This window comes from Denticeps clupeoides, unplaced genomic scaffold (assembly GCF_900700375.1).
Source record: "Denticeps clupeoides unplaced genomic scaffold, fDenClu1.1, whole genome shotgun sequence".
NCBI lineage: Eukaryota > Metazoa > Chordata > Actinopteri > Clupeiformes > Denticipitidae > Denticeps > Denticeps clupeoides.
The window spans coordinates 1,286,291-1,295,491 of NW_021629784.1; the positions used below are offsets into that span (position 1 = coordinate 1,286,291).

The 9,201-nt window shown below is 40.8% G+C and overlaps 2 long non-coding RNA genes across 2 annotated transcripts; both read left to right on the top strand.

The window, feature by feature from the left end:
• Positions 1-1,786: 1,786 nt before the first annotated feature.
• LOC114774243 (uncharacterized) lies at positions 1,787-5,079 on the top strand. Its single transcript, XR_003744770.1, has 3 exons — positions 1,787-1,835; positions 3,363-3,471; positions 4,908-5,079. It is a non-coding gene; the product is annotated as an uncharacterized LOC114774243 (long non-coding RNA).
• LOC114774244 (uncharacterized) lies at positions 5,079-5,825 on the top strand. The gene is made up of 3 exons (XR_003744771.1): positions 5,079-5,171; positions 5,380-5,448; positions 5,543-5,825. It is a non-coding gene; the product is annotated as an uncharacterized LOC114774244 (long non-coding RNA).
• The last annotated feature ends 3,376 nt before the right edge of the window (positions 5,826-9,201 follow it).

Sequence of the window (9,201 nt, forward strand, 5' to 3'; positions counted from 1 at the left end):
CCTATAACTATGACAAACCTGCCTTTGGTATCTGATATTACAGGCTAAGTTACAAACGAAACCCCCTTTCTTATCAATATCGCTGCGCCCCTTGATCTGTCCCCATATTCAGAGTGGAAGATATGATCTACCCAGCCTCTATTTAATTTTGAGTGTCCATTAACTCAGAGATGAGTCTCCTGTAGAAATATAATCTCAGGGGCCAGTGCTTTCAGATGGGAAAAAACCCTGCAACGTTTTATATTGTGGTGCAACCCTTTAATATTCCATCTTACAAAACGCAGTGAGCCCCGTTAAAACCAGCCATATCGTAGATAGCCTAAGCAGTCCCACACACTGAGAAGGAGAAGGGAGAAAGAGAAAGTAAATAAATAAAACAATAATGATAAAATAAATGAATTCTGAAAAGCAAACTTAAAACCCTGCCATAAAGTGGGGGACCGCATCAACACTCCTAGTGAGCGATAAAGATAGCACAACAGTGCTCAGGGTCAACAACCACGCTCTAATAAGTTTGGTTGTGATATTTTAACCAGAATTTCGTCAATCATGAATCAGACCAGTTTTACAGAAAATACCTAAATAGAGAATACTGTACTTCCTACATGTACAAGATAAATAACTTACAGTTGTCAAAGGATCAGCTGACTTTCTTATTCAAAACAGGCGAAAAGAAGAGTCATTCACCACCTGGATGTCCCTCAAATCGTGGAGAGATGAAGGCTCGGGCCTCCTCCGGAGAGGAGAACGTTTTCTCGGTATTCAGATGGGTCGAGCAGGATACAGGATGCCGAACTTCACCCCCTCCATCCCGCGGAGCTGCCGTCTGACGTCATTAAATGCAGCCCGAGCCTCAGCTACTTTAGCCGTGAAGTCTGGGAAGACCGAGATTGACATGTCGTTTATCTGGATACGATGCTTCTCTCGGACAAGACGCAGGATATTTGCACAGTCCTGGTTGTAGAGGAAGCGGCCACGATGGGGGTGGATTCTCCTGCCTGGGCCCTGGAAGAAAGGATCGGTGCGCCCTGTCCAGCAGTGGAGCTTCTTTCAACTCAAAAGCCTGCTGAAGTAGTGACGAGACGAAGGTTGTGGAGCAGATCTGAGCCTCAGGAACTCCTATTATTCTGACGTTGTTCCTCCGCGTCGTCGCACTTATTCTGCACCATTTCAGTCAGTGTTGTAAGGCGACCTACTTCTTCCTGCAGACGTGTAATATCGTCAGTGCATGTCGAGATGCTTTCTTCCACGTTGTTCACTTTAACGCCGAGTCCGGACAGCTCCGTAGTAACAGTCCCCCTGTTCTCCTTCAGCTCGGACCGGACCGCTCTTATGTCCGATGTAATAGAAGCCAGCTCACTCTCCCACACCGCCCGGACCTCGGCAATTTAAAATATCCTCCCTTGAAACGCATTAATTCGATGAAATCGAGTCTTTATTTAATCAGTTTTACGTATTTACTGGTTCATACTTCTGCCACCAGTCCAACATGCAGAAGGGAGTAAAATGTAAAAGTGTAATACACCTTTATTGGGGCGCGGTTCCGTGAGCAGGGGGGCGGGGCTTGCGCACCCACCTGCCGCGTCTACCCGCCTCACGACATTCGGGACTTCAGCGGTGTCTACAGTATGTGTGTGTTTTCTGTAACTAATCGCCACTGAGTGTCACTTTTTAATCAGAATCTTTATTGTCATTGTAACAAGTAGAGCTGAGACTGAAAATTCCTTCTTCACGGGGTCTCCGATTCCAGTCAACTCTGTTCTGTCCCTGGCTGGTGGAACAACCTGCCCTCCTCCACACGACTAGCCGAGACTACCACCACTTTTAAGAAGCAGGTGAAAACCCTCTTATTCAAAAAGTATTACAGACAAATCTAACACTTACACACGCACATGCGTACACATTGCACAAAACAATACAATATATATATATATATTTATATATATAATTTTTTAACAATCTCCGAGCATGCTCTTTGCTGACAAGTTCGGCCTTATCAGGGCTCTTAGTTTTGTAAACTCAAAATTCTATAGAAATCGAACGAGAATTGCTGGTGTCTTCCTCTTGTAAGTCGCTTTGGATAAAAGCGTCTGCTAAATAAAGTAAAGTAAAGCTGTCTGTCAGTCTCTCTCTCTCTCTGTCTCTCTCTCTGTCTGTGTGTGTGTGTCTGTGTGTGTGTGTGTAGAATCAGATTTCAATCTATGGGAATGCTAGAAGCGCGTTTTAGCATTAGCATCGCATACACTGTGCGGTTTTCCAGAGCAAGTGACCAGACTCCTGCTCACGGAACCGCGATCGTTTCCCTCCTGCTGAGTGTCGGATTTCCACGTTCATACGAAACGATCATATCAAGGCACGGGCCAATAAACTATAAGACATGACATGAGACTATGCGTTTAACTATGATACATTGTTCTATATTTATTATGACATTTTGCATTGTGTATTGATTTATGCATTTATCGTTCATGTTTGCTATATGTAATATCCTTATTTAATACATGTATAATTATTTTGGCTTGGAAAGCCACACATCTTTTTTGCCACACATCTCCTCCTCCAGTTTTCAAACTTTACACATGAATCCGGCCTATGGCTGTGGGGTGTGCTTGTGCTTTTCTAAGCAATACGTGACTCCGCCCGTGTGCCACACCCAGCCTTTTTTCCCATTGACTTAACATGGGACCACATTTTGACGGGCTCTCACAACCACAATTTTTAGTTTAGACACCCGAAACTCAATATCCAGCACCTTCATGACCCCCTCTTTGCATTCAACCCCTTTTTTCCCTAATGGCCACGCCCACGCTCCTCCTTTTCATTCCCTTTTTATCCCCATTTACTTATAATGGGAACTTTAACCCATTCTAATTTCAACACATTGACATGAAACTTTGTACACACCTTCATCTGAGGCCAACTTAATTTTCTAGTACCTCCTACGACTAGGCCACCCCCACAATCCTCACTTTCATCCCCTTTGTTCCCATTCACTTATAATGGGCGTCTCTGCCATCCGAACAGGTCATGCCCCTGGGCCCCTATTGCAAGTCCCTCCTACGAATAGGCCACGCCCCTCTAAAGGAGAGACCGCGCCCTTAGAAAACTACTACATGCCTGAACAGACCATGCATGTAGACGAAAAATGACCCCTACGAGAAGCCACTCCCCTTGACAAATTTTGGTCTCAGCAAAGACAACGCCTAATTTGAAAATTTGAATTAGCCAAACAGACCATGCCCATGGACCAACCCTTTACACAAGATTATCTAATGTAAAAATTATTCTTCTTATTTCCTTTTTTATTTTGTTTTGCCTTCCAAGCCAAAATCGAAGTTTGTTCACGAACTTCCCTTTTCTAGTTTCTTCATTTAGTGATCAGAATGCAGAACAAGATGATGATGATGATGATGGTGGTCCTTTCCATCGTTCCCATCCTTGAATCTGGAGTATTCACAGATGCCGGCAAAGGTGAATTTTATACCCCACTCTGTAAAAATCTATATTTATATTAATGTCCTTTTTTCTAATATAGACAAATCAATTTTCATTCATTCACATGTGCATCATTTTAGGAACTTAAATATTAATCTTTATTTAGGCCTGTCAGTATGACCATTTACTATTGTGCTGGGAACACGCTTTTGGCTCCCTGTGGGTAGCTGTTGAAACTGGAGATTCGACATATCGGATTCGCATGAGCCGACATATCGGATGCATCGGTGCCTCCAACAGTGGTCGGGAAATCCTATAAAAAGGCGAAGAAAATCATGTGTTATGTTAAAGGGAATGTGAAGCCCACACAACGGGGTGGTAGTAGCCTAGTGGGTAACACACTCGCCTATGAACCAGAAGACCCGGGTTCGAATCCCACTTACTACCATTGTGTCCCTGAGCAAGACACTTAACCCTAAATTGCTCCAGGGAGACTGTCCCTGTAATACTGATTGTAAGTCGCTCTGGATAAGGGCGTCTGATAAATGCTGTAAATGTAATGTAATGTAATGTAAACAACGCACAGAAACAATGGAGAACCCAGGCCAAACCTACAGGTCGCCCACAAATTGGGCCCAAAGTTGGAAAAGTAAAAACATGTTTTTGCAATTTGAGCTGACTGGGTTGAGACTTCATGCCATGTCGTATGTAGCTATGGGTCACGCGCATTTACCAAAAGATCCAAAAACCGAACTTTACATTTTAAATTAATTTAAGTTTTGACACATGGCTTTCCATGAGTTACGGATCATGTAAAAAAAAGTGTGAACTGGTGGGGAAAGTTAGTTAGTTAGTTAATTAATTTATTAAGTGCTGCCAGCATTGCTGAAGAGGGGTTGAGGGTCAGAGATCAGACCGTACACCAAAAACTACATCTAATCAGTCATATAGATGATGCACAAGAAAGCCTGCAAACAGTTTGCTTAATACATGGATTACCATCCTGTGGTCTGATGAGACGAGGATCAACTTATTTGGTTTAGATGGTATAATGTGTGGTGGCAACCAGGTGAGACAAGTCTGTCTTGCCTAGAGTCCAGCATGGTGAAAGTGTACACGGTGCACACAACAAAATGTGTCCCCTGCTTTTATCCATCACCCTTGGTGAGCAGTGGGCCGTCATGACAGGCGTGTGTCTCTTTTTTTTTTGGTTTTGGTGATATATTAAACAGGTCGCGGCTTTTAAACTATTGAAATCTTTTATATATTTTTTTAATATATCTTTTAATCTCCAGCATTTCTGTTTCTGTAACTGTGTAGATCTGTCATGTTGCCTGTTAATGGATTCCAGATCTATAAGAACATTGTGTTGTAATAATTATTGAATGTACTGATACAGTACATTTCTGGATTTCCTATATTTTAATTTTTTTCCTGCTTGTCTTATTATAGTTATGCTTTTTTTGTTACAGATCAAAGTTTGAAAGGCTTTATATTTCAGCAAAAAGGCCTGCCAGACAATTTGATTAGAATTGGGATGGGGGACACAGTATTCGATAAAGAAGATCTCCTGCCCCTTAAGCCTTGTTCGGAATCAGCATGGCTGAGTCCTGGACATTTTATCTGCTGCGAGATGGAAAACGAGCAGGCAGCTGTGATCTGGGTTGGAGATGAAGACCCTCAGCCTGAAGGAATCGTTGATGAGAAGGTTGAGGTTTTATCAACAAGAAAACTTGGTAAGGAGCGTTTCAATCAGCTTTCTCCCTTTCGTCATTTAGAAGCATTTCATCTGGATGTAGGTCCTCTTCAGACCTGATATTCATTTGCGGTGATCTGATCGTAAGCGTTCCAGGATGAATTTTAATGATTGATGTTAATATAGCATGATGGTCAGCATCACATTTATTCACCTTTAATGCAACACACGTTCTCGTTTTAAAACAGAAAACCCTCTGAAGATGATCAGACCTCCAGCCTCCTTCAGGTCCACTTCAGCAGCACCAGACCAACCAGGTGGGCTTTTACAAACGAATAAAACATTTAATTGGACTGTGTGTGCCTATACTGCCTTATGTTAGAATGATGTATCAGTAGTGTTTTATTTTAGGTCCATTGAGGAATTCTGCAGCTGGGCGTCCTGTTTTGCACCATCAGACCTCACTGCACATTTATTTCATCATTTACTCTGGTTTCCTTTACTTTTTCTTATCTGTTTTATAATTATAACTATCCTATTTACTCCTAATGTTTTTTATCTTTACCCTCAACTTTTATGTTTTTGTTACTAGTTTGCTGTAATGTATTCTTCTAACAATATAAATGCAGACTTTCGCTGCAGCCATCACGCTAGCCGGCAGCGTCACGGACAGACTATGGACACGTGACGTCACAGACCACGTGTTACCATAATGGTCAAAAACCTGGCTTAAAACTGGCAGCGTGAAGTAAATAGATTTTAATTCAACCCAAAAGGCTTATTACAAAGACGTTTTTGCTATAATATTAGTTCGTTTAAGTTCGTTTTGTATACACACAAAACAGTTTCAGTTAGTTTTCGTTTTTTTTTAACTCTTTATTTCAGTTAACGAAAATGCTTTTTCAATTCTAGTTTTAGTTTTATCGTTCGTTTTCGTTAACTACAATAACCTTGGGCGGAGCCCCGCGCTCCTTCTCGTTCCTGCCACATGTGGTGGTTCATGGCAAGGCCTGTTCTGAGTGGAACCTGTCCTGGTAAACTGCTGTATGGTCTTGACCATCGTGCTGCAGCGCAGTTTCAAAGTGTTGGCAGTTTCCTTACAGCCAGTGACCAGTATGAGAGTGTGAAAGTGACAACACCGATTTTGACACACCGGCTCCCCAGAATATCTCTGTTCCATCCAAGTTTGGACCAAATAAGGAAGAATTAATGAAGGTCATTATTAGTTGATTTTAATTACCAATTTTTATGTAACCAATATACCTCTTGTTTGTTCTTTCACTGATTAATATTTTATCCTTAAAGATTAGAATTACTCAATCATTGTGGCTGTGGCTTTGAACAATGATACTTCCCTTCCTGTAATATTATTACTGTTATTATTGTTAGTGTTATATTATTATTATTATTATTTAGGTGTATTGCATGATATACATACAGTGTATAATGTAGCATAAACAATGTTAGTGTTTTTTTTTATCAAGTAACCAACCTTGTATACCAAATTAATCAAATATTCTACTATACAAATGTATAGAATAGCACCCCTGTACCCCAGCATCCCATGAAGAATGGTTTAAAAATGGTTAAGTATATTTATAATTAACCGACTTAATCAAATATAATTAGCATTTGTTTTTACAGTAATTGAAATAGTTACAGTACTGTTAGGGTGGTAACCCTAGAGGGTAACACACTCGCCTATGATCCAGAAGACCCAGGTTCAAATCCCACTTACTACCATTGTGGGGGGAACTGTCCCTGTAACTACTGATTGTAAGTTGCTCTGGATAAGGGCGTCTGGTAAATGCTGTAAAATGTAAATGTTACATTTTAAATAGGGTACTTTTAAGTTTTAACCATTTACATTTCCAAGTAATCGTCCCAATTATAGCCCCACTTATACATTTACTAAACATGTACTAATTAATACATATTGCTTATCAGGGGTAACATGCAGACTAAAAGCATAAAGAGTTTTCCAAGATCATCAGTCCTTGAATGATCCGGTGTGTATGTGGTATGCAGCACTGCAGGGCATCACAAAGATGCTGTACTATAGATTGCTTGAGGTTTATAATTTCTAAAGCCTATTTCAGATGGCTGAATAAATGTAAAAATTAATATTTTTATGCGGACATTAGATTTTTCACTTTCTTGTTCCATATTAATTGAAAAAATGTTCTTTACAATTACAAAAAATGTAACAAAATTTTATTTTTTAAAGATGAGAAAAGTTACACTGCTATACAATTAGCCGGAATTTCCATGGTCTGCCAGGTTCTTCACTCTTGACTCTCTTCACTCTCCTCATGGGACGCTCCTGGTCACTGATGGTCTGCCCTGTTCGAAAAAAAAATACTGTTATTAATTTATAAAATGCATATGCCACTATAATACTTTATGATCGATTCCTTGGTTTCAGATAATAGCAACTGCAAATATGGACCAGTGCTGATCCAGAGAACTTCCAGGCACCTCTCTCCATCTGACAGCTCAGACAGAGAGAGCAAAAAGGTCAACAGTAGAAGTTCAGGACTTAGTTTATTATAAAACGGAGACAAATAATGATTAATCACTGATGGTACCAAAGTATTAAATCCATTACTGTACTATGGAATTATTACTAATGAGATGAAGAGTGATATTACCTGTTCTGCACCAAGCAGTATACAGCCAGACTTACCTCAACCGACGTTTGGTGAAACGCGCTTTTATATGCACTGTGACGTCAGACGCCAACAGCTGATTGGTTAAAGCGCCTAATCTCTGATTGGTCAATATCGTTGTACCACTGGCGAGCCCCCCGTCCGCTCCGCCTCCCCGGCCGCTGGGAACAGGCACTTTATATACAGTATGTATTTAATATATATACAGCATAGATATAAATACACTAGATGCCGCATTCAGCCTCCCAGCAGGCGTCAGCACCGCCGCTATATTTGAACGGGGTTCCAAGCTTCATTCTAACACGCTGGTCTGACGGTACGGGCGAAAATGCGGGATTTTACACCGCGTACCGCTGTAATAACGAAGGAAAAAGGCAGAACGGTTCATTTTATTTTATCATTTCTTTGTTACGAGTCATCTAGACTCTTCTCTGTCTTGGCCCCTCGGTGGTGGAATGAAATTCCCCTCGAGGTCAGAACAGCTCAGTATTTTCAATCGGCAGCTCAAGACCTTCCTCTGTAGAGAATATTTAGATTAACTTGTAACCTTCTTATTGTCTGACTTAGAAACTACAACAGAGTGAATAAAAAGATTGTATTCATAGTTGGGGGTCCTAGTGAACCAGAATCATTTCATCGATGGTAACATGGAAGAACGTTGTAAGTTTCTCTGGATAAGGGCGTCTGCCAAATGCCTTAAATGTAAATGTAAATGTATAGTGGCTGCTTTTTTGTGTGCTCATTCTGCCCTGACATCATGAGTGCGTGTAGGAAGTACGGACCGCAAATGGAGGAGGCGACTGGAAATTCTTTGACTGGCTGGAGCGACATCTAATAACCATTTTACAAAGTAGAACAGGAAGAAGAACTGAAGTAGCTCCTTATTAGAATGGTCAGTTCCACCTTAAATTGTGCTCAGCAGGCTGCAGTACTGTATTCAGTTCAGGAAGGTTTACAGCCAGGAAAAAACGTTTTTAAATCTGAATATGGTGATCATCTGAACATCCTGAACTATTAGAAATGGGATCAAGTGTTACCTGTCTGGCCCAACACTGTTTTCACTGAACATTTCATGGGAACTGTGTATTGGATTGATGAATTGAACTCTTTTACAAAAAAAAACTACTAGAGTTTAAACTTCTGGGTCACTGGGTCCAAATAAAGCACATTTCATTCATATAATTGTCAATCCAAGCTCATAATGTCACAGTTCGAAAAAACAAAGATACAAACCAAATCTGCGCACTAAAATGTGTAATTTACGTTGGGAGATCCTCGGGTTGGAGGCTGGTGTTGATACTGGAGTGCAAAATTTACATCGATGGAAGAAGGACATGAAAAACACAAAGCCCCATATATGTTTATCTGGTTAAATTCAGTATGGTTAAGATATCAGGTTTC